At 45.6% G+C, this 27,513-nt stretch overlaps 1 pseudogene; it reads left to right on the plus strand.

The window, feature by feature from the left end:
- Window positions 1-4,178: 4,178 nt before the first annotated feature.
- On the plus strand, window positions 4,179-5,213 carry LOC134739240 (serine/arginine-rich splicing factor 9-like; annotated as a pseudogene).
- The last annotated feature ends 22,300 nt before the right edge of the window (window positions 5,214-27,513 follow it).

The following is a 27,513-nucleotide window of genomic DNA, read 5'->3' on the forward strand; positions in this document are numbered from 1 at the left end:
GAAGAAAGAACATAGGTAGAACTTGGCCACCAATTAGAAAAGGTGAGAGGAGGAGCCGAAGAGAGGGAAACATGTGGGATCACGGCCAGGTTTCAGGCTGGAACAGGACAAATAGCAGAAGCATCCAATATTGAAAATAGAGTCAGAGGAGCCTTCTTGAGTGGAGAGGGATAACAGGGCATTCTAGGACAGGATGGGTTTGAGATTTCTTCACATATCCGAGTGGAAAAGTCTTGAAAGCATAAGGCCACACCAGAGCTCAGTGAGGGCAAGAAGATAGGGAGTGTGGAGTCATCAGCTTGCAGGTGACAGCTGAAGCCATTCTCCCACTTCAGAAGAGAAGCACATGAGCAAAGAGCTGAGATTCCTGGAGAACACCAACATTCCCAAGTGAGCTGAAAGAGAGAATTCAGAGGAGGGCCAGAGGGAAAATTAAATGGAAGAGTGTGTTGTAGAGATAGCACTGTGATCCAGGGCTTGATCTTTGGAGGCAGACTGCCTGAATGACAGTTTCCTTTTCTGTGAATGAGAGTAAAATTATCTACCCATGCATGGAAAAAAAACCCTCAACAAACTAGAAACAGGAAGGAACTTCATCAACATGATGAAAAGCATCTGTGAAAACCTAGCAGTTAACAGATTTAATGGTGCAAAACTGAATGCTTTCCCCTAAGATTGGGAACAAGACAAGGATGGCCATGTTCAGCAGGTCTATTCAGCTTTGGTTCTGGCCAGGATGATTAGGTGATTGATATATAAAAGGATCCAGATTAGAAAGGAGAAAGTAAAACTATCTTACTCCCGAATGTCATGATCTTGTATACAGAAAATCCTAAGGCATCCAGTTTAAAAAAAAAAAAAAAAAAAAAAAAAACCTAGAACTAGTTCAGCAAATTCACAAAATCAGCACACAAAAATCAATTGTATTTCTGTACACTAACAATGAAAAGTCCAAAAATAAAATTCAGAAAATTATTCCATTCACAATAGCATCCCAAAGAATAAAATACTCACTGTGGGAAGAAACTAAAGAACTAAATAAATGAAAGATATTCCATGTTTATGGATCAGAAGACTAAATATTATTGTCAATACTCATCAAATTAGTCTACAGGGTCAACCTGATTCCTATCAAAATCCCAGCTACCTTTTCTGCAGAAATTGACAAGGTGATCCTAAAATTCATATGGAAATGCAAAGGACACAGAATAAGCAAAATAATCCTGAAAAAGAAGAACAAGATTGGAGGACTTATCTTCCTAATTTCAAAACTTGCTACAAAGTAATCAAGAGAGTATGGTACTGGCTTAAGGACAGATGTATGGTCACTGAAATATAGTTGAAATCTCAGGCTGGGCGCTCATGCCTGTAATTGCAGCACTTTGGGAGGCTGAGGTTGGGGGATCCCTTGAGGTCAGGAATTCAAGACCAGCTTGGGCAACATAGAGAGTGAGACCTGTGTAAAAAAATAAACATTAAAAAAAAATTTGATTAGCCAGGCATGGTGGTACAGGCCTGCTGTCCCATCTAGTCAGGAAGCTGAGGTGGGAGGATCTCTTGAGCCCAGGAATCTGAGAATGCAGTGAGCTATGATTGACTACTACTCTCCAACCTGGGGAAGACAGAGAAAACATATCTGTAAAAGAAAATAAAGCTAAGTGTGGTGTCTCATGCCTGTAATCCCAAAACTTTAAAGGGCCAAGGAGAGAGGATCCCTTGAAACCAGGAGTGTGACACCAGCCTGGGCAACATAACAAGACTCTGTAACTATGAAAATTAAATTAAATTAAATTAAAAACTATGGCTGGGTGTGGTAGCTCACACCTGTAATCCCAGCACTTTGGGAGGCTGAGGCGGGTGGATCACCTGAAGTCAGGAGTTCGAGACCAGCCTGGCCAACATGGCAAAACCCTGCTCTACTAAAAATACAAAATTAGCCAGGCGTGGTGGTGTGCGCCTGTAACCCCAGCTACTCCAGAGGCTGAGGCAGGAGAATTACTTAGAACCTGGGAGGCAGAGGTTGCAGTGAGCTGAGATCATACCACTGCACTCCAGCCTGGGCGATGGAGGGAGACTCTGTCTCAAAAAAAAAAAAAATTAGCCAGGTATGGTGGCACACACTTGTCGTCCCAGCTACTTAGGAGACAGAGGCAGGAGGATGAATTGAGCTCAGGAGTTTGAGGCTGCAGTGAGCTATGATCATACCACTGCACTCCAGACTGGGCAACACAATAAGACCCTGTCTCGAAAAAAAATGAATTGATCAACTGAAAAATAATTGAAATCCCGGAAAGAAACCATTACATTTAAAGTCAATTGATTTGACAAAGGGGTCAAGAAACTTCATTTGGAAAGGAATAGTCTTTTCTTTTTTTGTTGTTTTTCATTTTGTAGAGATGCATGTCTCACCATATTGCCCAAGCTTATCTTAAACTCCTGGACTCAAGCAATACTCCTGCCTTGGTCTCCCAAAGAGCTGGGATTACAGGTGTGATCCACTATGTCCAACCATGAATAGTCTTTTCAACAAATGATGGTGGGGCAATAGGATATTCATGTGCAAATAAATTAATATGGGCCCCTGCCTAACACCATACACAAAAATTAACTGAAAACAAATCACAGACCTAAATGTAAAAACTAAAACTATAAAACTCTTAGAAAAAAACATAGGAGTAAATCCTTGTGATCTTGTGTAAGGCACTGATGTCTTAGATACAATGTCAAAAGCACAGTTCAAGACCAGCCGGGGCTAAATAATGAGACCTGCAATGTCAAAAGCACAGTTCAAGACCAGCCGGGGCTAAATAATGAGACCTGCAATGTCAAAAGCACAGTTCAAGACCAGCTGGGGCTAAATAATGAGACCTGCAATGTCAAAAGCACAGTTCAAGACCAGCCGGGGCTAAATAATGAGACCTGGAAAAGGAAAAAGTGAGAAAATGAAAAATGGCAAATTGAACGTCAGCTGAATTTAAAACCTTGGCACATCAAAAAATAGAATCAAGAAAGGGAAAGACAGCCCACAGAATGAGAGAAAATATTTATAAATCATATGTCTAATAAGGGATATATCCAGAAGAACTCTTACAACTCAACATTAAAAGACAATCCAACTTAAAAATGGGAAAAGAACATGAATAGACGTTTCTCCAAAGATGATATATTAATGTCCAATAAGCACATTAAAAAGTGTTTAACATCATTAGTCACTAGGAAAACGCAAATCAATCCACAAAGAGATGTCGCTTTACACCCACTAGAATGAGTACAACCAATCAGACAGATAACACCAAGTGCTGGAGAGGAGGTGGAGAAATCGAAACCCTCATACACTGCCAGTGGGAATGTAAAATGGTGCAGCCACTTTTTTGGAAGACAGCATGACAGTTTCTTATAATGTTAAAAATAAAATTGCCTTAAACCCAGCAACTTTACTTCTAGGTATCTACCCAGGGAAAATAAAAATGTATGTCGACAGAAAGACTTGTATGTGAATATTCACAACACCATTCACAAGAACCAAAAGGTGGAGACAACCCAAACGCCCATCTACTGACAAAGGGATTAAAATGTGGGGTATACAAAGGAATACTACTCAGCAATCAAAAGGAAGTTCTGAGGCATGCTACCACAGTGATCAACCTCAACAACACAATGCTTCATGAAAGAAGCCAGATGCAAAAGAACACACACTGCATGATTCAGTTTATATGAAATGTCCAGAACAGCCTAATATAGGGACAGAGAGCAGATTACTGGTTGTCAAGAGCTGGGAATAAGACTGAAAAGTGACTCTGATGGGCACAAGTTTCTTTCTGGGATGACGAAATGTTCTAAACCTACATTTCGGTGATGGTTATATAATTCCATAAATATACTAAATATACTAAAAATAATTGAATTGGACCAGGCACAGTGGCTCACACCTGTAATCCCAGCACTTTGGGAGACCAAGACAAGTGGATCACTTGAGCCCAGGAGTTCAAGACCTGTCTGGGAAACATAGAGACTCCATCTCTACAAATAATTTTTTAAAATTAAACAGGTGTCCCTTCGCTTCCGCTCCGCGTTCCCACAATGCAGTGCGGCTGAGCGCCTCAGAGCCCGCGGGGACGCTGCGGGGGGACCCGTGCTGAGGCGGCGGCGGCGGCGACGTGGGCTGCGGCGGCCCGCGGCGTCGGGCGGTGCGGATGTCGGGCTCGGCGGACGAGCGCGGCGGCGAGGGCGACGGGCGCATCTACGTGGGGAACCTTCCGACCGACGTGCGCGAGAAGGACTTGGAGGACCTGTTCTACAAGTACGGCCGCATCCGCGAGATCGAGCTCAAGAACCGGCACGGCCTCGTGCCCTTCGCCTTCGTGCGCTTCGAGGACCCCCGAGATGCAGAGGATGCTATTTATGGAAGAAATGGTTATGATTATGGCCAGTGTCGGCTTCGTGTGGAGTTCCCCAGGACTTATGGAGGTCGGGGTGGGTGGCCCCGTGGTGGGAGGAATGGGCCTCCTACAAGAAGATCTGATTTCCGAGTTCTTGTTTCAGGACTTCCTCCGTCAGGCAGCTGGCAGGACCTGAAGGATCACATGCGAGAAGCTGGGGATGTCTGTTAATGCTGATGTGCAGAAGGATGGAGTGGGGATGGTTGAGTATCTCAGAAAAGAAGACATGGAATATGCCCTGCGTAAACTGGATGACACCAAATTCCACTCTCATGAGGGTGAAACTTCCTACATCCGAGTTTATCCTGAGAGAAGCACCAGCTATGGCTACTCACGGTCTCGGTCTGGGTCAAGGGGCCGTGACTCTCCATACCAAAGCAGGGGTTCCCCACACTACTTCTCTCCTTTCAGGCCCTACTGAGACAGGTGATGGGAATTTTTTCTTTATTTTTTAGGTTAACTGAGCTGCTTTGTGCTCAGAATCTACATTCCAGATTGAGGATTTAGTGTCTTAGGAAATTTTTTTAATTTTTTTTTTTTAAAGAAGAAAAAAAAACTACATAATTTCTACCAGGGCCATATTAGCAGTGAAACATTTTAAACTGCAGAAATTGTGGTTTTGGTTCAGAAACAAGTTGTATATTTTTCACCCCTGATTATGGGAAAAAAATCAGTTCTGTCTTTGTGGGTTGCTCTACTATGGAGATCAACAGTTACTGTGACTGAGTCGGCCCATTCTGTTTAGAAATATATTTTAAACGTTTAGTAAAAAAAAAAAAAAATTAAACAGGTGTGGTGGCACAAGCCTGTAGTCTCAACTACTCAAGAAGCTGAGGCAGGAGGAGCACCTGATCCCAAGAGGTTGAGGCTGCAGTGAGCCATATGATAGCACTATTATGCTCCAGCCTTGGTATCAGAGTGAGACCTTGTCTCACACACACACACACAAAATCATTGAATTGTACACTTAAAATGGGTGAATTTTAGTATGTAAATTAGACCTCTATAAAGCTGTTAATTTTCTTAAGGTTTTTTTTTGTTTTTTCTTTTTTTTTAAGACAGAGTTTTGCTCTTGTTGCCCAGGCTGGAGTGCAATGGCACGATCTCAGCTCACTGAAACCTCTGCCGCCCAGGTTCAAGCGATTTTCCTGCCTCAGACTCCCAAGTAGCTGGGATTACAGGCTCCTGCCGTGAAGCCCGGCTAATTTTTTGTATTTTTAGTACAGACAGGGTTTCATCATGTTGGCCAGGCTGGTCTCGAACTCCTGACCTCAGGTTATCCACACATCTCAGCCTCCCAAAGTGCTGGGATTACAGGCATGAGCCACTGCACCGGGCAATTTTTTTAAGTTTTAAAATTATAATATTTACCCCTAGCACGAAGATTGTCTCAAAATACCACTAAAAGAAAACAATTCTTCCTGGAGAGAGTGCTGATTCCAGGTCTAGGCCAGAAATGTATAAGACAAGCCTGGAACACTGTCACTCTGGATAGCAAGGAATCTATCAAAGATTAGGATGATTTCAACACATCTGAAGAGCCAATCTGAAGGGACTCCTTCTAACCAAAGATAGGACATTTTGTACATTAATAAGGATAATAATTGCAGTGAATTGAAATACATCAAATGTGTTTGAATGTCTGCATTCATAATGATTCTTTATAAAAAAAATAAAAGTGGGTTGTCCAGCCACAAGGGCTCACACCTACAACCCCAGCACTTTGGGAGGCCAAGGCAGGAAGATCACCTGAGGTCAGGAGTTCGCAACCAGCCTGGCCAACCTGGTAAAACTGCATCTCTACTAAAAATACAAAATTAGCTGGGTGTAGTGGCACATGCCTGTAATCCCAGCTACTCAGGAGGTTGAGGCAGGAGAATCACCTAAACCCAGGAGGCGGAGGTTGCAGTAAGCCAATACCTTGCCATTGCACTCCAGTCTGGGCAACAGAGCAAGAATCCATTTCAAAAAAAAAGAAAAAATAAGTAAATAAATAAATAAATAAATAAATGTGGGTTGGGGACAGTGGCTCATGCCTTTGGGAGGCGGAGGCAGGAGAATCACTTCAGCCCAGGAGTTCAAGACCAGCCTGGACAACACAGAGGGACCCTACCTCTACAAAAAATGTTTTAAATTACTCAGGCTTAAGGGCCCGTGTCTGTGGTCCCAGGTACTCAGGAGGCTGAGATGGGAGGATTGCCTGAGCACAGAAGCTTGAGGCTATGGTGGCATGATTGTCCCACTGCATGCCAGCCTGAGCAACAGAGCTAGACCATCCCTGTCTAAATAAATAAATAAATAAAAGTGGTCACCATCAAAGGATATAAATGAAACAGACCATCATTTTGAAAAATGGTAAACAAAAAGAACAAATCAAGCCACTAACTGGCCTTTTCTATCTAAATTGTACAACTGGGTAACACAATAATTATAAGAAGCTGCATCTCTTTTTTATATTTACTTTTTTTTCTTCATGCAAGACCCTTCTCAGGGTAGCAATATCTCCTTCTGGAAGTATGGCAGCTCATAAATGAAGAAGAAATGATATAACAATACCATCATTGTTTAATCCATAATTGATCAATGGCTGTTAACATCATTAAAAAAAAAAAAAAAAAGATAGCCAGACAGTACACACCTCCTTCTGGAAGAAACTAGCACAGTCTTTTTGCCTTGACCCCCCAAATCCAACCTAAATCTGACCAAGCTTTCAGATCAAACTACTAATTTATAAAAACTAGAACAAAGTGAAGAACAAGTTAATCAATATCACAAGGATACAATTAGCCAAATTCAAACTATGAGAAACAGCATAATGAGAATACAGTTAGCATAATCCAAACTATGGGGAAACCGCCTAATTTATTCAATAAATAAACTGCAAGAGACAAAAAAGAGATCAAATGGGGAAGTTTTCAGGGTCAAAAAAAGCTAAGATATGAATGAAACAATCCAAAACAGACTTTATTTGGATCCTGATTCAAACAAACAAAAAATATATGAAATTACTGGAAATTTGGAGCTAGCAGGAGAGTTGACAATATTAAAGAGCAATGGTGTGGGATGGTTGGTTGATCGTGGTACTGGGATTATGTTTTTAAAAGAGTTCTTGTCACCAGGACAGTGGTTCATACCTATAATCTCAGTATTTTGGGAGGCCGAGGCAGGAAGATCATTTGAAGGTGGGAATTCTAGACCAGTCGGGCAACATAGCAAGACCCTGTCTCTACTAAAATAAAAATTAAAAATTAGCTGGGCATGGGGGTGTGGGTCTGTAGTCCCAGCTACTTAGGAAGCTGAGGCAGGAGCGGTCAAGGCCACAGTGAGCCATAATCGTGCCACTGAATTCCAGCCCGGGCGACAGAGACCTTGTCTTGAAAGAACAAAACAAGAATCCTTGTCTTTTACAGACATATACCAAGACGTTCCGGGAGGAAATGATATGATATGTGGGATTTGCTATAAAATAACAAGAGAGGAAGAGGAGAAGCATGCAGGAGTGCACATGAAACAAGATTGGCCACGAGATAACAAATATCTGAATCCGCTGATGAGTAGGTGAAAGCTCACTACACTAGCCTCTTGTTTAAAATGCTCCGGAATAGAAAGTTTGTCTGAAAATCCACTTCATGGGTTTGTAGCAAGCATTGAATAAGATCATGTATACAGAGTGCTTTATCACCATGGCTTACAGGTAGTCAGCACACATTGTTTTTAGTTTTGTATACTCCCTGTCCGTTAATCACATCCAAAAAAGGTATGTTATTCCCACTAAGAGCTCTGGCCCATGGACCTTTGTCCACTTGGTGGTAATTTATTGAAATTTGGGGTTTAGAATGAGGAAATGCCAGCCTTCAGAGCCCCAGGCCTACTATGCAACAGCAAAGCCAACAGTCCCAAATGCCTTCCTAGCACACCTAGTAAGTAGGATCACTTTCCTCTCACCTTGTAGGCATACTTGAGTTCATTCACTAATTCATTCACTATTTTTCATTCATTTCTTATGTGCCAGGTATTGGGTGCAAGGGATCCATAATACAGTGAACCCATAATTGACTGCAAGCATCACTTTCAAAGCACCATTTCAGGATGAGTATTTAAGTGCCAAGTGAATTCAAGGAACAGTGCAAAGGAACCATGGCCTCAGTCACCATGAAGACCCTCCCAAGTACCAGCCCTACTGGGCACATATAAATGAGTGGAGACCTGGAATTCACCCTTACAAAGCCTAGAACCTGATAGAGCACACAAGACAAAAGCCCAAATAACCAAGAACAGGGAGCAGAATGTGAGAGGTGGGCCCCAAAGGATTCGGCCACCAAGGTGGAGAAAGTAATGTGTGCAGAGTGGGGCGTAGTCAGGTTTGGCTGAAGCAAGCAGGCATTTGCGGAGAGGTGGAAACTGAGGCTGGAATGGTCTCCTAGGGCCCTGTATGGAGAAGGTCAGGTTCAGGCATCTGAATCCCATTCAGTAGCAAGAAAGTCACTCCATGGTGCCAAGCAAGGGCTAACAGACTTAGGACAAGATTCGAGAAGAGGCCTCTTGCAGCAAGTGGCCAAGCTCATGGACCACTCATGGAAGGCCTATCCCCGCCTGGCACTGCACCTTCAAGTTCACATCACATGGCCATGTGCACATTCATACACAACCATGTGCATGTTCACACACGACCATGTGCACGTTTACACGTGGCCAAATGCATGCTAATGCACAATCACATGCATGTTGACACATCACCATGTGCACATTGAAACATGACCATATGCATATTCATATGCTCAGTGACTCACAGATTCGTAAGACCTGGGACAGGCGTGCGTTTTGGGAGATCCAGCTTTAGGATACGGGCTCACTGTCTCAGCACATGCAGACCAGGCCTGAACTCTATTCAGGAAAGCTGCCTGCCAGTTTATAGCAGGGCTTAGGAAACCTTTTCCATGAAGAGCCAGTTAGGAAATGTTTGAGGCTTTGCAGAACATGTGGTCTCTTGCAACTACTCAACTCACTAAAGCAACAATGGACAACACATCCATGAAGAAGCATGGCCGTGTTCTGGTAAAACAAAACTTGGCTGTAGTTTGCCCATACCTAGCCTAGAGTTTGTAGCCTCTTCCCAGAGAGAGGGAATCTGACAGATTCCCAAATCTGTCAGAGACTAGGAAGTCTCCTTCAGAAGGACACCCCTCCAGGCCTGAGGATCCATCCACCCACAGGAGGCCTGGCACAACTCATTCCCCACTCAGCTTGGTGCAAGCTAACCCTATCAGGCCCTGCCACTGTTATCCTTGCTGACCACGCCCGGTGTCCTCTCAAGTGGAGGCTGCCTGCTTCTCATGTCCTGTGCCACAGGGTCAGGCACTGCACCCACCCCTTCCAGCCCCACAGGAACTCCTCTCCCCAGCCCTGGCCTGCTGCCACCCCACCCCCTCACCGGGGAGCCCCTGCACATCCAGTTGAGCCCAGATGGCATTCCTTTAGGAAACCTCCACGGCACTCTGAAGTCCAGATCGCAGGCCCCACCTGGAATGTTCTCCTTGCAGCCTGTTCTTCACTCATGAGACCGTGCTGCACACTGGACTTCAACCATCAGCTTCACCGTCTGTCCCTTCCTTCACTACCTTCCCTCTGCACTAGGCCATAAGCTCTGTGGGAGAAGGAACTCATCACAGTGCCTGCCCCAGACAGGTTGTTCATAAGCACGTATTGAAATAAAGAATTCCCGGGCACCTCCAACAGAGAGACTGGACCTTGTGAGACCCAGCAAGAAGCCACTATTTCAGAACTGATGAAAAATAGCAAGGATCTAGATTAGGGGATATAGTGGGAAAGAAATGGGGGACTGGGGGATGCCCCGTATTTGTCAATGACTCATAATCTTTCTCCAGAGATGTCTTCCTCCCCTGTGTTGTCTCATCAGCTGCCACCAGCACTCACTCCAGCCACTAAAGCCAGAAAGTTGAAAGACTTCTGCCCTCATCTGGCCCAGCCCCCATCCAGCCAAAGACCTGTCATTTCAACCTCACGCCCACCCCGCTTTCCACTCCCATGCTCCTGCCTTAGTTCAGACCACCACCGTCGCTCTCCTACCTAGTTCAAGCCAAGCTGACCCGGCCAGTGGCCTTCAGGCCTGCCCTTCTCCATCCTGCCATGTCCATCCTCCACAGGCAGAACAGGAAGCTGTCATTTAAAAGTGCAGGTCTGCTTTGGTCCTTCTCCTAATGAAACCCTTCAGTGGCTTCCCGGTTCCCTTTGGGTCCTGGTACAGATTCCTTAGCATGGCCAGGGAGGACAGCCCTCCATGATCCTCCCCTCCCTGAGATGCTCCTCCTGCTGCAGCACCCTGTTTGAGGCCAAGCCCGCCCTGTGGTCGTGGGAGGCCCGGCTCCCCTGCCTGGGGTGCCTTGCCTGGCCTAGGAACTGGGAAAACTTACCTGCTTCCAAGATTCAGCTCTAGCACCTCTTCCTGCTGGGTGTTTTCTGATGCCGTTCCTCTTGTCACCTCATGGGGACCCCACAGACCCTGAAGGGCCTTCTGCCCCAGTGCCTCACCCCAGTCTTTGGACCTGTTTCTGTTTCCATGGCTGCCTCGCCTTCTTAGACCACGGGCTCCTGCAGAGCGGGACCCCATATCTCAGTCGGCTTTGCATTCCCAGTGCCTGGCCGAAACTGAGGCTGGAACGGTCTCCTATTCCACAAGCACTCAATAACCCTTGAAAAATGACTGGAATCCTGGACAGCGCCAAGGCAGCAACTGGGATGGGAGAGTGATCTGCTGCCCTCTCCTGGCAATGTGAGGAATTGTCCTAAGCACAGACAACTCCCTCTCTGCCTTGCAAAAACAAGTGCAGGATGGAGGAAACTGGAAAAGGAGCTGATGGAGGATTGGGGAGGTGGATGCTGTCTAAGGAGACAAACTGAACTGAGGGGTTGCTGGGACTCTGCTGGCTCACCTGCTATTCCCATGTCATGGGCCCAGGGGCCAGGTCAGTGCTTCCAAAGGAGAGTGCATCCCGAGAGAGGCTCTGGCTCCCCCAACAAAACCCTAAACTCTTGAAGGACATCTTCCTTCTCAATATACCCTATTGCTGTGTTGTTGTAACTATCACTGTAACTTTTATTCACTTCAGTGAGCGATCACTGAGTTTTTCCTCCATTGTTGTAAAACATGTGTTTTGCTCTTGTGTGTAAAATGACTGTGAATTTAGCCACTGGCTTCTCCTGATTTTAACTCAGCTTCCTAGTGCGAGGAGGTTATCTCTGATGTTCTGGGTTTCTCAGCTTTCTATCAAAACCCAAATACTGTCATTCCTCGGTATCCGTAGGGGATTGGTTCCAGGAACCTCCCTTGACAATACCAACATTGCAGGTGCCCAAGCCCCTGAGAGAGAACAGCGCAGCATTTGCAGACAACCTATGTTCACCCTGCATGCACTTTCAATCAGCTCTAGATTACTTCTGATACCTAATTCAATGTAAATGCTATGTCAATAGTTGTCTAGGGAATAATGACAAGAAGAAAATTTTGTACATGTTCAGTATGTAGCAAAAAGAAAGAGAGATCAGACTGTCACTGTGTCTATGTAGAAAGGGAAGACATAAGACACTCCATTTTGAAAAAGACCTGTACTTTAAACAATTACTTTGCTGAGATGTTGTTAATTTGTAGCTTTGCCCCAGCCACTTTGCCCTAGCCACTTTGACCCAACCTGGAGCTCACAAAAACATGTGTTGTATAAAATCAAGGTTTAAGGGATCTAGGGCTGTGCAGGACGTGCCTTGTTAACAAAATGTTTACAGGCAGTATACTTGATAAAGGTCATTGCCATTCTCAAGTCTCAATAAACCAGGAGCACAATGCACTGTGGAAAGCCGCAGGGACCTCTGCCCTTGAAAGCCGGGTATTGTCCAAGGTTTCTCCCCATGTGATAGTCTGAAATATGGCCTTGTGGGATGAGAAAGACCTGACTGTCCCCCAGCCCAACACCCGTAAAGGGTCTGTGCTGAGGTGAATTAGTAAAAGAGGAAAGCCTCTTGCAGTTAAGATAAAGGAAGGCCACTGTCTCCTGCCTGCCACTGGGAACTGAATGTCTCAGTATAAAACCCAATTGTACATTTGTTCAATTCTTAGATAGGAGGAAACCCGCCCTATGGTGGGAGGCGAGACATGTTTGCAGCAATGCTGCCTTGTTATTCTTTACTCCGCTGAGATGTTTGGGTGGAGAGAAACATAAATCTGGCCTACATGCACATCCAAGCATAGTACCTCCCCTTGACTTAATTATGACATAGATTCTTTTGCTCACATGTTTTTTGCTGACCTTCTCCTTATTATCACCCTGCTGTCCTACTACATTCCTTTTTGCTGAAATAATGAAAATAATAATCAATAAAAACTGAGGGAACTCAGAGGCCGGTGCCGGTGCAGGTCCTTGGTGTGCTGAGTACCGGTCCCCTGGACCCACTGTTGTTTCTCTATACTTTGTCTCTGTGTCTTATTTCTTTTCTCAGTCTCTCGTCCCACCTGACTAGAAATACCCACAGGTGTGGAGGGGCAGGCCACCCCTTCACAGTAAAGCCACAATATTTCTCAAATAGTTTTACCCCAGGTGGTTGAATCCCCAGTTGAATCCAGGACCCACAGATGTGGAATCCATGGGTGAGGAGGGCCAGCTGTGCCTGTTAGCATCCCCCGACCCCCATGGTGCCCACTGCTTCAATGGGTCAGGTGATGTCATGCACCCCTCCTGGCAAAGAGAAGCATTACCTCAGCTCTTCTTGGGGCTGCAGGTCTAACTGTCTGCATCTTAACGTTTGCAAAGGTTGCCTAACCCCTAAAATAGGAAATAGATTTGAGAAAGGAGCTTGAGTCTGGAGCTGGAGATTTGTGTTGATGTTCACAGAGATAGTTAAAGTCTTGGAGTGGCTAGGATAGCCACCTGCAGAGAAAAATCACCTGTCATTCACCATTGAATCCTCCATCTCTATTGCACAGAGCATTCTATAAACATCAGGTGTCTATGGAACAAATGCAAAGAGAGTATACAAAAGAAGCAAAAGGGACTGTCTTTGCACGATGCAGAAAATTAGACCTGCATGGCACGTTTAGCCCTAAATTTAGGAATCTACTCCACTAGACAGGAAATATCTTTTCAATTAACAAATGGCCTCTCCACTCCTTCTTTCCTTGGAAAGTTTACTGAACAATGATTGGGCACCGTAAACTTTGTTTTCATGTCAAACACTACCTGCCCTCCAGTGGTTTATCATCTATTTGGTGGGACATGGCACAAAGGAAGAAAAACTGTTCAGCCCTCAGGAAGTCTGTAACCTCACCAGACGAGGCATCCATCTCACACTTGCTTCTCCAGGACCACTAGAGAGCCACATGAGACCATGTGCAATGAAACACTGAATTCACAACCACTCACCACTGAAAATGAGCAGCACAGAAAATCAGTGTTTTCAGTTAGGTGGTGCTATCAGAGCAGGCTTCCTGAAAGAAGCTGGCTTTGAACTGCCCTAGGCTGGGAAGAAGTAGAAAACAGAACAGAAAATTCATTGTCCCATGGTCTGGAGGCATCCTGAATCCTTGGACCAGCATCAGCCAGAGATCCCAGTGGTGAGACAGGGGAGTGAAGCCATTGACAATCCTGCCCATGTTCTCACTCTTGAGAGTGTGGCACTGGGGCAGAAGCAGCAAAGATGACCACTGCATACTTTGCAGCTCCCAGACAGAGGTGCACTTAGCTTCCAATGCACAAGGTCCCCTTCGATAACACCTTTTCAGGGTGCAGGATAATAGAGTAAAGTGCGGGTGGACTGGAGTGAAGTGCAGCCCAGGATGATAGTGCCAGCTCAGAACATCCTCAGCGAGGCCAGCAACAGTTTGGAGAACATTGAGAGATGGAGCTGTCCAATGAGCCAGAGGGTTCCTGAGAGATGAGATGGCCTTGGCCTGGATTCCCCAACCCTCATTCACAAAAGCAGCTTGGTCCATGGAGCTGGGCAGCGCTGTTCAATAATAATGAACAGCCCACCAGGCATGCCTCCCATCAGAGCCCAGTGAGGGGGCAGGTGAGGGCTGTCTCCCCAGCACCTGCTCCTGCCTGGGCCAGTGGCCCTGACCCTTCTGACAAACCCCTAAGTGCTCCAACTGCTACGTGGTTTCTCACCATCTGCAGCCCAAACTCTGCCTCCAAACCTAGTGGATCCACCCAATGGGCCTTACCTCCCACTCTCCCAGCACATTCTGCTGTAACTGAGACTCACCTGCTCCCTGGGCTGCAACGCTCATGTTTACCTGGGGACTTCCTCACACTGTTCCCACCACCTGAATTAACCTGCTCCTTTCCACCCTGAACAATGGTAGGAACAGAAGCAGCGCAGACTTAGAGTCAGAAGAGATAGCTTCAAGTCCTCCACTAAACAGAGGTGCCTGCATAATCCCACAAATGAACATAAACTTAACCATCTTACAGTTACAGAGGCCCGACGTCCACAGTTAGCCTCAGGCAGACTGAAGTCACAGTGTCAGCAGGGCTGGCTCATTCTGGAGCTCCTATGAGACTCCTACACAGAGTCTCACTATGTTGCCCAGGCTGACCTTACACTCCTGAGCTCAAGTTTCAAGCAATCCTCCTGCCTTGGTCTCCCAAGTAGCTGGGACAAGAGGCACACACCACTACAGCTGGCTTATATCTTATAAATCAATAAGAAAACAGTTTAACTTTTTTTTAAGACTCAGTTTTGCTCTGTCGCCCAGGCTTGAGTAGAGTGGTGCAATCTTGGCTCACTGCAGCCTCTACCTCGTGGGTTCAGGTGATTCTCCTGCCTCAGCCTCCCAAGTAGCTAGGACTACAAGCACGTGCCACCACGACCGGCTAATTTTTGTATTTTTGGTGGAGACAGGGTTTCGCCATGTTGGCCAGGCTGGTCTTGATCTCCTGACCTAAAGTGATCCATCTGTCTAGGCCTCCCAAAGTTCTCAGATTACAGCTGTGAGCCACCGCACCCAGCCCAGTTAAACTTTTTTTTTTTTTTTTTTTTTTTTTTGAGATGGAGTTTCTCTCTTGTTGCTCAGGCTGGAGTGTGATGGTGAGATCTTGGCTTACTGCAACCTCCGCCTCCCAGGTTCAAGTGATTCTCCTGCCTCAGCCTCCGGAGTAGCTGAGATTACAGGCATGAGCCACCACACCTGGCTAATTTTGCATTTTTAGTAGAGATGGGGTTTCTCCACATTGGTCAGGTTGGTCTCAAACTCCCGACCTCAGGTGATCCACCCGCCTCGGCCTCCCAAAGTGCTGGGATTACAGGCATGAGCCACCGAGCCTGGCCCCAGTTAAACTTTTTTAATGGTAAAAGGTTTGACCAGACACTTGACCAGAGAAGATAGACAAAATGGCAAAAAAGTTCATGAAAGGGTGTGGAACATCGTTCTTCATTAGGGAAATGCAAATTGAAACCATGATGATATAATAACTGCATCCCCACTAGAAGAGCTGAAATCAAAAGATTTCTGGTAAGGCTGCAGGGCAGGCGGAACTGTCACGTGCTGCTGGCAGACACACAAAATGGCACAGCTACTGTGGAAAGCAGTTTAACAGTTCCTTATAAAGTCAAACATAGGACCTAGCGATACTTCCCCTGGTTGTTTATCCAAGACAAATGAAAGCAGATTTCTACAAAACAATGTGTACAAGAATGTTCCAGCAGCTTCCTGTTGGGAGAAAAGCTGAGTGTTGGGAGAGAAGCTGAGGCAGGGCTTGCATGTCTGCTAGACTTGCTGGCTCCTTGCTTTTAGCACTCCCATTATCTCAAGCAGCCATATGTTTCTCATTCACTTGATACACTGTTTCCTTTCAACCTCCACATTCTCACCACCTGTTGCTTTGTTCGAGCACCAATAAATAGCGTGAGCTCCCACAGCTCGGGGCCTTTAGCAGCCTCCACACTCACGATGGCTCCCTGGTCCTACTTTCTCTCTCAAACTGTCTTTTTCTCATTCCTTTGACTCTGCCAGACTTCATCGCCCCCAAGACCTGGTGTTGGGTCTGATCGCCCCAACATTCCTGGCTGCCCAACGTGGGTGACAAAGACTGCAGTGAAGGAGCACTACAGCATGTGAAAGCAGAGGACGCATTGTCAAAGGGCACCCAAGGACATCCAAAAGAAGCTCAGCGGGAAAGCTAAGTGCTCAGAAGAACCAGGGTAACAATAGGACAAAGTGAAAGCAGACATTCTGCTTATTTAAATTTCTTAAGGCATTTATTATGAAGATGGGGAGTGAAGGTTAGTACTCAGAATTTATCATTACTCTTCAGTACAGTAAAGAAGTTTTGCCCATGGTTTCCTGAACAAGGGACTATGGAGTTGGATGAATGGGACAGAATTGGTTTGATGACATAGATTCAGATGAGGAAGAGGACAAGTGTAAAAAACTAACTTCAGATTCTGAGTATGAGGAGCAGCTACTGGAGGAGATTAAAGAAAAGAAAGGAAAACTAAAAAAGGTATGTTTTACTAGCCCGTCGGCTCCACCTGCTGAACTAAGTGAATGGCCACCTCCTCTCTATCCCCTTAAAGGGTGAGAAAATAAATTAGCTGAAAAACTTACTGCTCCTGTAGTTGCAACATTAAAACCTGGAGCAATTGGTGATGCTATACAAAATTCTATTCAAAAAGCTAGAGCTGAGGGAGACCTTGAAGCATGGCAATTTCCTGTTACTATAATCCAGCAAGGAGGACAGAACATAGCTAATTGGGCCACTTTTCCTTTTAAGTTACTAAAGGAATTTAAGTTACTAAAGGAATTTAAGAGTTAGTCAATATGGACCGAACTCTCCTTTTGTGCAAACTTTATTAAAAAAAAAAGCTCTTGATAATATATTAATACCATATGATTGGGATACTTTGACAAAATCTGTTCTCACTCCATCTCAGTACTTGCAGTTTAAAACCTGGTGGGCTGATGAAGCTTAAACTCAGGCAAGGGAAAACACACAAGTGCAGCCACCTGTGCCTTTTTCCTTTTAACAGTTAATGAGAATAGGCCCTAATTGGGGTTGGTTAGAAAATCAAGCAGTAATGGAGGATGTTGCCATTGTTCAGCTGCACTTTGTGTGCTTACTGGCATGGGAAAGGATAAATGTTACAGGAGAAAAATATGCTTCTGTCTGACGAGGACCTAAAGAACCATATATTGATTTTGTTGCTCGGCTCCAAGAGGCTGCGTATAAAGCCATAACTGACAAAACAGCTCAGGGTGTTGTAATACAGCTTCTTGCATAAGATAATGCTAATGCAGAGTGTCAAATTGCTATTAGACCCCTGAGAGGGAAGTCTTATTTAGCTGAATATATTAAGGCTTGCAATGGGATTGGAGGTAACTTACATAAGGCTACTTTTTTATCTCAGGCTATGGCTGGATTAAGAGTAGGAAAGAATATGCCCCGTTTCTCAGGCTCTTGCTTTAATTGTGGACAATTTTGACACAAAAGAATGTAAAAAAGGAAATCAAAAGGCAAAAACTACTACCATCAATCAACAGAAAAGTCCTGGTTTATGTCCCCAGTGTAAGAAAGGCAATCACTGGGCAAGTCAGTATCATTCTAAATTTAGCAAAGATGGACAACCTCTTTCAGGAAATGGGAAGAGGGGTTCAAGACAGAGGCATACCTGGCACAGCCAGTGCCCTTACAAATGTACAACAATTGTCCCCCGCCTCAGCAAGCAGTGCTGCCATAGACCTCTACAGCACAATTCCAATCTCCTTACTTCCTGAGGAGCCACCAAAGAAGGTCCCCATGGGAGTTAGGGGACCCTTACCCTCAGGAAGAGTCAGTCTATTTGGAAGGTCTACTCTAAACTTAAAAGACGTCACTGTGCATACAGGAATAATTGACTTTGATTATACCAGAGAAATTCAATTAGTTATTAGTTCCTCAACTCCGTGGTCTGCCTCCCCAGGAGAAATAATTGCTCAGTTGTTGCTGTTACCTTACATAAAACTAGGAAGCAGCACAGTGAAAAGAACAGGAGGTTTTGGTAATACTAATCCAGCAGGAAAGGCCGTGTATTGGGTTAATCAAGTGTCTGACAAAAGACCTATTTGCATAGTAACTATTCAGGGAAAAGATTTTGAAGGACTAGTAGATACTGGAGCTGATGTCTCTATTATTGCCATAAATCAATGGCCCCAGCACTGGCCTAAGCAAAAGGCATCCATTGGTATTGTTGGAATAGGAGCTGCCTCGGAAGTTTTTCAGAGTTCTTTGATTTTACCATGTCAAGGGCCGGATGGTCAGGCAGGGACAATCCAACCTATCATTATACCTATTCCTGTCCATTTATGGGGTAGAGACATATTGCAACAATAGGATGCTGAAATATCTATTCCTACATTTCAATATAGTAATAGTAAACAAATGATGAGAAATATGGGATATCACCCAGGAAAAGGACTAGGAAAAGATAAAAATGGCCAATCAGAACCTTTAGAATTAAAACAGCAAACAGATCGGACCGGATTGTGGTATCATTTTTAGCAGCAGCCATTGTTGAGCCTCTGGCTCCCATTCCTCTTCTTTGTCTAACGGCCGAACGAGTTTGGGTGGAGCAATGGCCACTGAAACAGGAAAAACTGGAGGCTTTAAAAGAGCTGGTGCAGGAACAATTGCAAAAGAGACATATAGAGCCTACTTTCTCCCCTTGGAATTCTCCTGTATTTGTCATTAAGAAAAAATCAGGGAAATGGAGAATGTCAACAGATTTAAGGGCTGTTAATGCTGTGATTCAACCCATGGGCGTGCTACAACCAGGGCTGCCCTCCCCAACAATGATTCCAAAATACTGGCCTCTCATACTGATAGATATAAAGGATTACTGTTTTTTACCATTCCTTTAGCTGCCCAAGATTATGAAAAATTTGCTTTTACTGTTCCTGCCATAAATAATAAAGAACCAGTGGACAGATATTATTGGAAAGTACTACCAAAAGGCATGCTAAATAGCCCGACTATCTGTCAAACTTATGTCAGGAAAGCTATTAAGCCAGTTAGAGAACAGTTCAAAAAATGTTATGTTATCCATTACATGGATGATATTCTGAGTGCAGCTGAAACTAGGGAAGAATTGATGTTGTGCTACAAACAGAAAAGGCTATAAATGTGGCAGGGTTAATTATAGCCCCCGATAAAATCCAAACTTCTATTCCCTTTCAATATCTAGGAATGAAGGTAGAGCAAAGTGCTATTAAGCCTCAAAAGGTTCAAAGCTGAAGAGATAATGTGGAAACCTTAAATGATTTCCAAAAATGATTAAGAGACATTAATTGGACTCATCTAACTTTAGGCATTCCTACCTATGCTATGTCTCACCTCTTTTCTACTTTATGAGGTGATTCTAACCTTAACAGTAAATGCTCTCTGTCCAAAGAAGCATTGAAGGAACATCAATTAATTGAGGAAAAAATTCAGCAAGCACAAGTAGAATGGATTAATCCGATACAGCCATTACAGTTTTTAGTTTTTCCTACTAAGCATTCGCCTACAGGAGTTACAGTTCAACAGGATGATCTCGTTGAGTGGCTTTTTCTACCTCACAATACAATCAAAATGCTCACTCTGTACTTAGATCAAATGGCTGCACTAGTAGGACAAGCAAGGCTGCACACAGCAAAGCTAATGGGATATGATCCAAATCAGATTACAGTTCCATTAACTAAACAACAAATTCAACAAGCCTATACTAATTCCCAAGAATGGCAGGTTAATTTGGCCAGTTTTGTTGGCATTCTTGATAATCATTATCCTAAGTCTAAAATCTTCCAGTTTCTAAAATTAACATCCTGGATATTGCCTTCTATTACTCAAAAAGCCCCTATTGAAGGGGCCATTACTGTTTTTACTGATGGATCTAGTAATGGAAAAAGCCTCATTTGCAGGACCTCAACAGCAAGTTTTTCAAACTAACTTTGCTTCTGCTCAAACGGCTGAACTTATGGTTGTGATAACAGTGTTAAAAACTTTTAAACAACCAGTAAACATTGTTTCTGATTCAGCCTATGTAGTGCAAGCCTCACAAAATATTGAATGTGCCTTAGTTCGAAATGTGACTGATGAACAACTTAATCTTTTATTTCATTCTTTACAGCAAGCAGTACAACAAAGGCATTCCCCTTTCTATATTACTCATAAAAGAGCACATACTAACCTCCCTGGCCCTTTAACTAAACTTATTCAAAGGGCAAATGCATTGGTGTCTGCAGCCTTTGCTGATGCACAAACATTTCATTCTTTAACCCATCTTAATGCTGCAGGCGTTAGAAAAAGATATGGTCCATCATGGAAACAAGCTAAAGAAATTGTGCAACACTGTTCTGTCTGCCAAGTCCTGCATCTGCCAAATCAAGGAACAGGAGTTAACCCTAGAAGTTTATCTCCAAATTCCATCTGGCAGATGGATGTAACACGTATTCCTTCTTTTGGAAAACTGTCATTTGTTCATTTTCAGTAGATACCTATTCACATTTTATCTGGGCCACATGTCAAACAGGGGAAGCTACAGCTCATGTTAAAAGACATCTTTTATCTTGCTTTTCAGTTATGGGAATCCCAGAAAAAAATCAAAACTGATAATGGCCCAAGATACTGTAGTAAAGCCATGGCTACATTTTTTCAACAATGGAATATTACCCATACTATGAGTATTCTATATAACTCACAAGGACAGGCAATAGTGGAAAGAGCTAATTGTACTTTAAAAACTCAAATACAAAAGCAAAAGGCAGGGAACCAGGAATATAAGACAGTGCATATGCAACTGCATTTAGCTTTATTAACATTAAATTTTTTAAATTTACAAAAAGATCAACCCATGACTGCAGCTGAACAACACCTGACAGGACAAAAGGAAAATAAAAAGGCTGGACAAGATATATGGTGGAGGGATGCACATACAAAGAGCTGGGAAAAAGGAAAGATAATTTTGTGGGAAAGATTTGTTTGTGTCTCTCCAGGTGACAATCAGGTGCCTGGGTGGGTGCCTATCAAACATTTGAAGATCTGTCATGAGCCACAGCATCTAGTGGACCCATCTGTACAGTGCAAATTGAAGGTTTAAAGATTGCTTTTAAGCCTTGATTTGCTTTCTCTGTGCCTTCTGTTAGAAGGGGCCTGCTTCTCATTATAAACAGTAAACTTTACCCTGTGGTAATTAACCAAAGAGGCAGAAGCTGAGTTACAAATGCTTCAGCAATGGCATGCCTCCTGGCTACAGCCACAAAAGTTTTTGCTTCTGTTTCAGTAGATTTACTAACATGGGGGTAAGTGTACACTTGTGTTTTTGCAGATGAACAAACCATGTAGGTACCCTCAAGATGTGTATGACCATGAAATAAGAGACTGAAAGGACCCATGCATACCAACCATGGACCAGTTTCCCCCAGTACGAGCCATGCTGAGAAACTGCTGGAGTGCCAGAGTTTTACCTATAGATGCTTAATGGGTCAATGCTTTCTGACTGAACTCCTCTCTACCCTGAATACAAGAGACCCTAATAGGTAGGCAGGAGTATCATCGCCCCTATTCAGCATGAAGAAGTTACAGAAGATGGACCTTCATCCTTCTGCAACCCCTAGGATTAACGGTCCTCTTGTAAAAGAGAAAAGGGAGATATGTAGGAAGCATTCAAATCAGAGCAACTTCATCTTGAATAAGGGCTAAGAAAAATGAAGCTGGATCACCAACTGGCAATTAAGGGCTGCGCAGCCTGCAACTGCCTTGCTCAATTAATTTTAAAAAGAGGCTGCCTTATGCCAGTAATGATAGCTGTGGTGGTTTGTACAAAAAAGAGAAGGGGGGCATGTTGGGAGGAAAACTGTTGGGAGAGAAGCTGAGGCAGGGCTTGCATGTCTGCTAGACTTGCTGGCTTTGTGCTTCTAGCATTCCCATGATCTCAAGCAGCCATATGTTTCTCATTCACTTGATACACTGTTTCCTTTCAACCCCCACATTCACCACCTGTTTCTTTGTTTGAACACCAATAAATAGCGTGGCCTCCCAGAGCTGGGGGCCTTCACAGCCTCCACACTCACGATGGCCCCCGGTCCCACTTTCTCTTTAAAACTGTCTTTTTCTCATTCCTTTGACTCTGCCAGACTTCATTGCCCCCACGACCTGGTGTTGGGTCTGATCACCCCAACACTTCCTTCTGCTCCCCACAAACTGACAGCAGCCCACATGGCCTTCAGCTGATACATGTAATAAAGTGTGGTATACATCCATATATTCACTAATGAAAAAGAACAAGTTACTGATGATGCACACAGGAACGTGGGTAACTCTCAACAGCTTTACATTAAGTAAAAGGAGACAGACACAAAAGATACCTGTGGTAGGATTCTTTACCGGAAATAATAGCAAAGGCAAAATGATGGTGTGAGAAGGGAGATCTGTGGATGCGGAGGGCCGGGAAGGAGGCTGCTGGGGATGAGCCATAAAAGGGCACACAGGAAACTTAAGGGTGCTGGAAACGCTCTGTGTCTTCATTGTTGTAGTGACTGTGTGACCGCATGCATTTAGCAGACCTCCTTGAGCTGCACATGTCAATTTTACCTCAACAAAGCTGATATTAAATATCAATCGCATGGTTGCACAACAATGTGAATGTTCTTAAAGCCACCGAACTGTGCACTTAAAAACGGTTTAAGTGGGCCAGGCACAGTGGTTCACGCCTGTAATCCCAGCACTTTGGGAGGCTGAGGCAGGCAGATAATGAAGTCAGGAGTTCAAGACCAGCCTGGCCAACATGGTGAAACCCTGTCTCTACTAAAAATACAAAAATTAGCCGGGCACAGTGGTGCATGCCTGTAGTCCCAGCTACCCGGGAGGCTGAAGCAAGAGAATCGCTTGAACCTAGGAAGTGGAGGTTGCAGTGAACTGACATCACGCCACTGCACTCCAGCCTGGGTGACAGAGCAAGACTTCCTCTCAAAAAAAAAAAAAAAAAAAAGTTTAAATGGGCTGGGCGCAGTGGCTCATACCTGTAATCCCAGCACTTTGGGAGGCCAAGGTGGGCAGATCACCTGAGTTCAGAAGTTCAAAACCAGCCTGGCCAACATGGCAAAACCCCATCTCTACTAAAAACACAAAAATTAGCTGGTCATGGTGGTGAGAGGTGAGGCCAGCTGGACTTCTGGGTCGGGTGGGGACTTGGAGAACTTTTCTGTCTTACAAGAAGATTGTAAAATGCACCAATCAGTGCTCTGCATCTAGCTAAAGGATTGTAAATGCACCAATCAGCACTCTGTAAAAACACACCAATCAACACTCTGTGTCTAGCTAAAGGATTGTAAACGCACCAATCAGCACTCTGTCTAGCTAAACAATTGTAAACACACCAATCAACACTCTGTAAAATGGACCAGTGCTCTGTAAAATGGATCAATCAGCAGGATGTGGACAGGGCCAAATAAAGGAATAAAAGATGGCCACCCCAGCCAGCAGCCACAACCCTCTGGGATCCCCTTCAACGCTGTGGAAGCTTTGTTCTTTTGCTCTTCACAATAAATCTTGCACTCTTTGGGTCCGCACCACCTTTAACTCTGGACACATCTGAAGGAACAAACTCCAGACACACCACCTTTAAGAGCTGTAACACTCACCACGAAGGTCTGCAGCTTCATTCTTGAAGTCAGCAAGACCAAGAACCCACTGGAAGGAACCAATTCCGGACACAGTGGCGTCTGCCTGTAATCCCAGCTACTTGGGAGGCTGAGGCAGGAGAAATGCTTGAACCCAGGAGACAGAGGTTGCAATGAGCCAAGATCGCACCACTGCACTCCAGCCTGGGCAATAAGAGCAAGACTCCATCTCCAAAAGAAAAAGGTTTAAATGGCAAACTTTATGTTGCATATATTTTATCACAAAATAAACACCTATCCCCCCCAAAAAAAATCCATGGCACGCTATGTTCTGGAAATAACAATTAGAAACTAAACTTTTGAAAACAGCATTTACAATAGTACTCAAACCAAATAAAAATCTAGGAATAAAACTAATGAAAGATACATAAGACTCTACCCTGAAAAACATAAAACTCATGTGAAAAGTAGAGGTTCCTCTTCAAAGACTTTCCTCCTCATCTAATTAGGAATAAATAATAACTTCTCTTAGAAGCAAAATTTAGTCAAAGACCTGTGCTAACATTCTTAAATATCTGCTAGCCGTAATAAAGAAATCAATGTACTTTATGTTCTTAGCTCCCACAACTTAGCCTAAATATTTGCCCTGGCATGCTTCTACTGTTCCAAGCAAGCATTAGGTCATATCCTCTTCCTCTTCCTTATTTGTAGGTGTTTTTACCTCTCTCATCACTCCACAAGTTACTTCCTCCTCCTTCCGTTCTCCTCTGTCTTTGCCTCTTTTAAAAAGTTCTAAGTTGCTAGCCAATCGGGACAAATACAGAATGTGAGGTCCTGTTCCAGCCAATGGAAACCTGGACACAGCAGTAGGGTGGACTGGTCAGGTTATAAATGACCCTGTCTCCTTTGTTTGGTGTACTCTCCTGGCAAAACTGATTGGGAGTGTACTCTTTCTGCAGAAAAGGAGCCTTGCTGAGAAAATTAATGTTCAAGTGCTTTTTTTTTTTAACAGCACCGGGAAACAAGCATTTCAAACACAAAATATCACTGAGAAAAAATTAAAGAATATCTAGATTAATGGAGGAATAGATCATGTTCATGGATTGGAAGAGTCAATATTTTAATACCAAATCTCCCTGATTTGATGTACAGATTCAGTGGAATCTCACTCAAAATCCCAGCATTTTTGTGCACATTGAAGATGATTCTCCAATGGACATGGAAAATCAAAGACTCCTGAGCAGACAAGGCGACCCTGAAAAATAAGAACCCGGCTGGGGGATTTCACTGCCAGAGAGCAGCACTTGTTTTAAAGCTGAGGCAACGAAGATCCTGAAGGGTCGCACAGGGACATATTCTCAGACCAATGAAGCAAACAGGAGTCCCAGACAGACACGAAGATGTGGTCCCACCTGACAGGAGGCGCAACAGCTGGTGCAGCTCGGGGAGAGCATGGCTTTCAGTAAAGGGCGCTGGGCCAACTGCACATCCACAGAGAAAAAATTATCCCTGACTCCGCACCTCAGCTCTGATGCAGATGAATCTGAGAAGGATCCGGGATCAAAATATAAACGAGAAAGCAAAAACGTCTGGAATTTAGAAACAGAAAGCATTTCTGCAGAGCCGGTTAGAGGCGGGTGAGCAGGACCTGGACTGCGCGGCCTCCTTCCATGTGGAGGCGACCCGGAGGCCCCGCTGGGGCCGCGCACCGTCAAGTGGTTCTGAAGCTGAAGGGGGCCCTGAGCCTCTCCCCACCTCGCCGACGTGGCGGCAGCCTCTCCCAGCCCGGACCCCGCCGGCCACCGGTCGCCGGCCCAACCCTGCTAGGCCTGCTCCCCACCAAGCCGGGGTCCCTTCGGGCTGTGGAGGGCGGGAAGCGCAGCCCCCTGTGGAGGCCTTCCGACTGTGGAGGGCAGGAATCGTGGAACCCAGGACCATAGGACCGTGGAAGGCGGGAAGCACGGGGCCCCCGGAGTCTTAGGGGTGTGGGGGGCGGGAAGCTCGGCGCCCCGAGGCCTTGGGGATGTGGAGGGCGGGAAGCGCAGGGCCTGGGCCCTCCGGGGTGTGGAGGCACCGCTTCAGGCCGCGGAGCAGCGCGGAGCCGGCAGGAGGTGACCGCCGCCAGTTGGGCGAGCCTACCTAGCCCCGGTGAGCCCACCTAGCCCCGGGCGAGCCCACCTAGCCCCGGTGAGCCTACCTAGCCCCGGGCGAGCCCACCTAGCCCCGGGCGAGCCCACCTAGCCCCTGGCGAGCCTACCTAGCCCCGGTGAGCCCACCTAGCCCCGGGCGAGCCTACCTAGCCCCGGTGAGCCCACCTAGCCCCGGGCGAGCCCACCTAGTCCCGGGCGAGCCCACCTAGCCCCGGGCGAGCCCACCTAGCCCCTGGCGAGCCCACCTAGCCCCGGGCGAGCCCACCTACCCTCGGGCGAGCCCACCTAGCCCCGGGCGAGCCCAACTAGTCCCTGGTGAGCCCACCTAGTCCCTGGTGAGCCTACCTAGCCCCGGGCGAGCCCACCTAGTCCCTGGTGAGCCCACCTAGTCCCTGGTGAGCCTACCTAGCCCCGGCGAGCCCACCTAGCCCCGGGCGAGCCCACCTAGCCCCTGGCGAGCCCACCTACCCTCGGGCGAGCCCACCTAGCCCCTGGCGAGCCCACCTACCCTCGGGCGAGCCCACCTAGCCCCGGGCGAGCCCACCTAGTCCCTGGTGAGCCCACCTAGTCCCTGGTGAGCCTACCTAGTCCTGGCCACGTGGACAAAGGCTTTGCCGGGAGGAGCTGCGCGGCCCAGTGGTGGACGCGGGAGCGGGCGACTGGTCCCGGTGCCCAGGCTGAGCTGTGGGAGGGAGGGACGGCAGAAGGACACGCCGCACCCGTCCCTGGAAGTGCCGCCACCCTGTGGGAGAGCTCACTGGCCTTTCCAGAGGGCCCGGGTATACAGAGTGGAAAGCAGCTCTCACCGCTCCCCAGCCTTCTGAAAGGGTACGCTGGCTCCATCTAGCCCCTCTAAATTAAAGAAGTGGTCCACAAAGGTAGCGGAGAGTTAGGAGATCACGCATCTTGTAAATGCCCACTTGTTTAAAAACAGTCATGGAACATGAATGTTTTCTGGAAATGATTTTTTGAAAGGAAATTGTTAGATCACACCTGGAAGCTACCCCGGAGCGACACATCCACGTGTGTTCACTGGGTTAGAGGACACGGAGGGGGATATGAGGAGGAAGAAAGGAGGGTTCCATGCCAGACTGGGAGTGTTTAGAAGGCATTTTCATATTCTAATTAGTCGTGTGTGTGCACTTCATTCCTCACTGCTGTATGTAGAGTTGACAATGCTAAATACTTTTTGGAAATATCTCATGTTTCTAGATGTTCTAAAGTGACTGATATATGTTAAAAGTAGAGGTAGTAAAATAACATATTTTGTTTGGGTGCGGTGGCT

This window comes from Pongo pygmaeus, chromosome 23 (assembly GCF_028885625.2).
Source record: "Pongo pygmaeus isolate AG05252 chromosome 23, NHGRI_mPonPyg2-v2.0_pri, whole genome shotgun sequence".
Taxonomy (NCBI): domain Eukaryota; kingdom Metazoa; phylum Chordata; class Mammalia; order Primates; family Hominidae; genus Pongo; species Pongo pygmaeus.